Raw genomic sequence first — 6,354 nt, forward strand, 5'->3', positions numbered from 1 at the left:
CTTTTAAATTATTATATATTCATCATACATAATAATGAGTTCCATTATGACATTTTCCCAAGTGCACATACTTTATTTTGACCAAACTTACCCCATTTTCTTTCTGAAATTTTAATAATTAAACAGCCAGTATAGTTTGAGCATTTTATATGAACATTATATTCGTAACTTCTCATATTTCCTAACACTGTATATAATTTGATAACTTAAAATATTGATCTAATGTTAAAGCTGTTTAGTTAAAAAGCAGAAAATTATGCACTCAACGGAAAAAACAATATTTACTACATATTTAATTATATTTGGTTTGGACACAGGGTCATTGACACAGCCTTCAGTAGCCTGTTATTCACTGTGTAGCCAAACTGCAGTACTCCTCTTGTATGTTTATGAGTAATAGAACACAGTCCTGTACCACATGCCTAGCTAAACTGTTTATTTTTAAGTTCTTAACTTCCGAAGGTGGCATTTAAAAATCAGAAAATTCTGTGAGGTATCTGGAAAAAAATTTGTCAAAGTATGCTTCAATATTTCTTTTCAATCTTGGAAGATAAGCAAATTGAAAGTCTATATGCTGTCTTTTAACATTTAGGATATTAATGCAAAATACATTTAGGTCTAGATATGTGAAATTTTATTGAATACTTAGCTGCTAAGTGGATTCATATTTAAATGTAAATATCTCCAGAGTACAGTGTGAAATTACTAATTTTCATAGAAGTTATTTCAAAATTTGCATGTATAATTGCATTTTTCATGCAAATAAATCTTAGTTTTACCCTGCTGGCAAAGGTATTTATATATTTATCTCTGCATTCTAAAAATGTATGCAAACATTTGGATTTACATACATACATATTTATTGTGTTTATATACCTGATGTTTTTATAAGTGTATTATAGGCAGTTTACTCTTCATAGAATAAACATTTCTATGTAAAACTTGGCCATTAACAAATCTAGAGAAGTATTTGACATTTGTCTAGAACAACTGAATTTTATAAATATTATATCTATTTATAATACAGGGAGTGATTTCTTTCAAGTGATTACAAAGTGTCTTGTATATGAAATTTAAGAATCTTTGATTGTACTTAAGGTATACATACATTTTGTGTGCTTTAGACATATTTTTGAGGCACTTGTAGGTTTGAATAGCCTCTAAGCCGGGCAGGTTTGAGGATGAGAATCAAAGATATAAAAAAGTATGATGTTGCATACTTCATGTGCTAGGCATCCATGCACAATTTTCTGCTAACACATGCTTCCTGGGATGTAAACCTTGCCACAGCCATTTTGTGCTTGAGTCTTCTAAGTATAAAGGCTTGGTGTTGTCATGATATATATTTAGCTTTTAAGATTGATGGATTGCTTCAGTGAACAAGCTTATAAGGCATTTTTTTCTCATCTGAGTCAATGTTTTCCTCAATACCATGAAGTAAATTAAAATAAAGTGTTTAAATCTACTGCTTAAGATAAAGAAGACCAAATCTTATTCTATTAAATGTGAAATACAACTTGTCATGCTCCTGTCACTCTGCAGAAATGCTTCCACAAGGCTTTGCCAGTTAAGTCTAATATGTTGACATTTATTTTTGCTGCAATAAATGTTAGGATTATACTTTTGCATTAAATTCTGGCATTTTTAAAGATCACGATGACAAGTAATTTATTCCTCAAATCACTCTGGTTTGTTTTTACTTTTTGAATATGGATTTGGCCATGTGTCTCCAAGGCACAGTACAAAGCATATTTCATATGTTGTGCAACCTATTAGTTTGATTTAAATCCACTTTTTCCATCTGGATTTATGCAAGCTTTCCTTGATGTTATTTGCTCTGAATTATTGCCCAGAAATAATCACACTGAATCCAATTTTACACTGGCTGTGTGGCCTACCAAATCTGCCACTGTAAAGCTTTAAGGCTTTTATTACTTGTTTCAATGAGGGCAATTTCTCTAGTATACTAGGTTTGAATATGTAACATAGTGTTCTGACACTCATTTAAGAAAATTTCCTCTGCCTTTTTTAAAATTTGGAATGAGTAAGATCACATATCCCAGAAATTAAGTCATTAAATGAGTAGAACAGACCAGCATATGAAAAGGATGTTTTTCTGCCTTTAAGACCATATATGACAGCTTGAGTCAATGAAAATAAGGTTTAAATCAAACGCCTAAAGTACAGCCACTTTGTATGAAAAGCAATGATGAACTTCTTTGTGTATGTTGAAGCTAACCTTAGTAACTCAAGACGTTTAAGAAAGTATAAATTTGAGTTAGTAATGTTTTTGGCCATCTGTCTTGATACCGTTCTGTCTCAGGTGGAAGAACAATATTTTTCAGCAACGATAACAAAGTTACTAAATTCAGTTAAGACATTATATATAGCTGAATCCAGTAACTACACACACACACACACACACACACACACACACACACACGCATGCATACACACACACACATTCCTATTTTAAAATAAATTCAATTCACTTATTGGAGTACACTGACTGTGGTTCTCTTAATGTTAGCATTTATCATCTGGAAACTCTCATTTAAACAGCTTTGCCAAAACATGTCTTTTGGAATGGTGCAGAAAATTTTCTATATTGTATATACAATTTTTTAAAGATCAACAATTGTAATTTGTGGAATTCTGTAAAAAGACAGGTTATTAGCAAAGTCTTATATTTTACTTGATAATACTAATCAACAATATAAAATTGTAGATATTGTATTTATATAGATGAAATAACTACATTAATTATTTAAATTTTTGGAACACTTAATAGAACACTTAGAAAGCTTTGTGTGTTATGATAAGATAACATTAACAATAAAATTAGTTATTATTATTTATTTAAATTTTAGAATGTTTAGTAAGATTATATTCTATGTGCACAAAACATTTTATACAATAATTATATCCTATGAAAGAATTAGAAAATGATAAAATTGCTCATTTTATTAATGGATTCACTTTATGTGTGATAAAAAGTAAATTTAAAGATGCAGTTATAAATTGTGGTGTGGTTTGGGAGACAGTTCCACAGATGGTAAAATATTCTCTTTCAGACAAATAAGAGCTGAGTAAAGTCCCTACACTGAACCTGCCCACATGCACTGAATTCATATGAAAACCACAACGAAAGAGGTAGAAGCACGGGTAATACGTACTACAGCACTGTGGCAAGGGTTTTCACACAAAGTGGATAGGCGCAAAGTGGTAACCAGTCACCTTCATTCCCCCAGTGGAAAATTCCACAACATGACAGCACATTATTTCATATCTGATTAATCTGATTCATAAAGGTCCTGGAACCACATCAAGTTCAGAAAGTTGAACGAGAGGAGAGACAATTAGGTTCCTGAGATCTCAGTCTTGGAATAGAAGAGCTTTCTGAAGCTTGTGAAACCTAGGAAATTCTGAAACATTTGGACATTAGCAGTGACTTCAATCTGCGGGAAACTAAGCCTGCAGTTGTTTTGAATTTCAAGCATGGGGCCAGTTCAAATTTTTCTGATATTCTCCAGCATGCATACGCACACATACCACCCACTATATACATGTGTGAAATAACACACATACAAACAGGCCCATGAACATATACATATAGTTAGAAAAATGTTTGGTGTCTGCATACATGCATAGGTATGCATGCCATCCACCACACACATGTGAAATCATGCACATAAACACAGGCACATAAACTTACACATATAGATAGAAAATGGTTATGTTTCTACAAACTAAATTAATAAATTATATTATAAATTAAAACTAAATAATTAGAAGCAAGGGCCTCTGAAAGAGTAGTACTTCACCTAGAGTGCCTTAGACAATTGCTTTTATAAGATATTTTTCTCTACCAATTTTCTTGAGTTTACACAATTTTAATACAAATTATCTTCAGTGTACATTAAGATTCATGTGTACCCTATGTGTCATTGATATACTGGCTACATTTAATGAACAAGTCACAATATAATGATGGTTTGTGTGCTCAAACAAAGCTAAACTACTACAGTTTTATATGATAGACATAAAAAGAACTGGAGAGATGCCTCAGTGGTTAAGAGCACCGACTGCTCTTTGGAAGGTCCTGAGTTCAAAATCCCAGCAACCACATGGTGGCTCACAACCATCCATAATGAGATCTAACACACTCTTCTGATGTGTCTGAAGACAGCTACAGTGTACTTAGATATAATAATAAATGAATCTTAAAAAAACCCAAAAAACAAAAAACAAATAAACAAAAAAACCCCCTGGAAACGGAAATGTCCTAACTGTTGCCTCATTTCACACTTTTCAAATGTATTGAGATAAATGTTATTTAACATTTCCCACTACTGTAATTTATTGTCTAAATGCACCTTTGAGCATTTCATGAGGAGAAGGGGTGGCGGATCTAGCCCTATTCCTATATAGTCACAAGTGTAAGGATTAAACATGCATCGAATGGCTTAGTGTACAGTAGTTCAAAATAAGTCTGGGTAAATTGGTGAGAGTTATCTCAAAATAAATTTAAAAAGAGGGTCTTGGATATAAGTTAGTGAAAGAGTGTTTACCTAGTAGCATGTATGACCCTTTGTATAAACTCTGCTAGTGTAAATAAATAAATAATAATAATATTAATTCAATGTTTTACTCTAGTGAAGTTTTATTTTTTAAACTTTAAATTCTTTATTATTAGTGTTTGATATTTTCCGTTAAGTTGTTCATTTATTCATTTTACATGCAGATCATAGCCCTTCCCTATCTTCCTCCTCAACTAGCCCCTCCCACTCTCCTCTGAGAAGGGGTAGGTTCCCCTGGGTACCAACCCTCCCTGGTACATTAAGTCTGCAGAATTAGGCACATCCTCTCCCAGTGGGACCAAAAAAAGCTTAGAGAAAGAGATTCCTTAGACAGGCAACAGAGTCAGGGACAACAGGGATTCCAGCTGTTGTTGGATCTGCATAAAGGCCAAAATACACTATTGCTACATTTGTGCGGGGGACTTGGCCCAACTCACATGGTTGGTGGTTCAGTCTCTGAGAGCCCCCAAGGGTCAGAACTAATTATTGATGTCATCTTCTTCTGAAGACCGTATCCTTCCCGGATCCCTCAATCCTTCTCTCAACTCTTCCAAAAGATTTCCCAAACTTGGTCTATCTAATGTCTAGCTGTGGGTCTCTGTAACTGTTCTAGTCGACTAATGGGTGGAGCATCTCAGAGGTCAGTTACGCTAGATTCTGGTCTGCAAGCATGAAAGAGTATCATTAGTAGTGTCAGGGATTGGTGCTTGCCCTTTAGTTGGGTGTCACATTTGTACTAGACAGAGTTGATCATTTCCTCAGTCTTTGCTCCATCTTTGTCCCTGCATTTTCTATAGGGAGGACAAATTTTGAATAAAAAGTATTGTGGGTAGTGAGTTTGTATCTATTTCCCTCCATGGAGAGTTCTGCCTGACTATAGCAGGTGGCCATTTCAGGCTCTATCAGGTAGAGAAACTCTCATAGACTTCCAAGATCCTGCTGCCTCCTAGGGCTCTGGCAAGTCCTAGAGATGCCTCATCCTCCTATCTACCATTGATTTCCTTTTATGCTTCTGGCCCTCTCCTGAGCTCTCACTATACCTGATCCCTTCCCTCATGTCCCTCCCGATTGCCTCGTCCACCCAGTTCACTCCCTCCATTACCCTCCCATAACTCTTAAAATTTAACCTAATGAATGACATTTAACCATCCCCCCTTATTTTCCTATTACCAGAAATATATTTATTTCTCTTACACAATATCCTAATTATAGTTTCCCTGCAGCCCACACTTACCAATATCTCTTCCCCATCTCTTAACTTCTAGATCCACTCCCTTCCTGTCTCTCATTAGAAAATGAAAGTATTCAAAGAGACAGCAATCACATATGAAAAAATAAAACGTACTAGGATGAAACAAAAACTATAATATAAAAGTTACATACAACAAACCAAAAGGAGGCAAAGGGTCCCAAGAGTAGATTCTAAAGACAGAGACCCACTTGTTCCTAAATTAAAATGTCCAATAAACACACTAAGCTGATAGGTGTCATACACACAGAGGAACTTGTGCTGACCCATGTAAAACATGTGTTTTCTGCTCCTGCCCTGTGAGCCCATGTTTGTCTTTTTTTAGTTGATTAAAAGAGTCTTATGCTCCTGGTGTCTTCCATCCCTTCTGGTTCTTAAAAATCTTCTTCTCCTCCTCCTCCTCCTTCTTCTCTTCTTCTTCTTCTTCTTCTTCTCCTTCTTCTTCTTCTTCTTCTTCTTCTTCTTCTTCTTCTTCTTCTTCTTCTTCTTCTTCTTCTTCTTCTTCTTCTTCTTCTTCTTCTTCTC

The sequence above is a fragment of the Mus pahari genome, chromosome 13, assembly GCF_900095145.1.
Source record: "Mus pahari chromosome 13, PAHARI_EIJ_v1.1, whole genome shotgun sequence".
Classification (NCBI taxonomy): domain Eukaryota; kingdom Metazoa; phylum Chordata; class Mammalia; order Rodentia; family Muridae; genus Mus; species Mus pahari.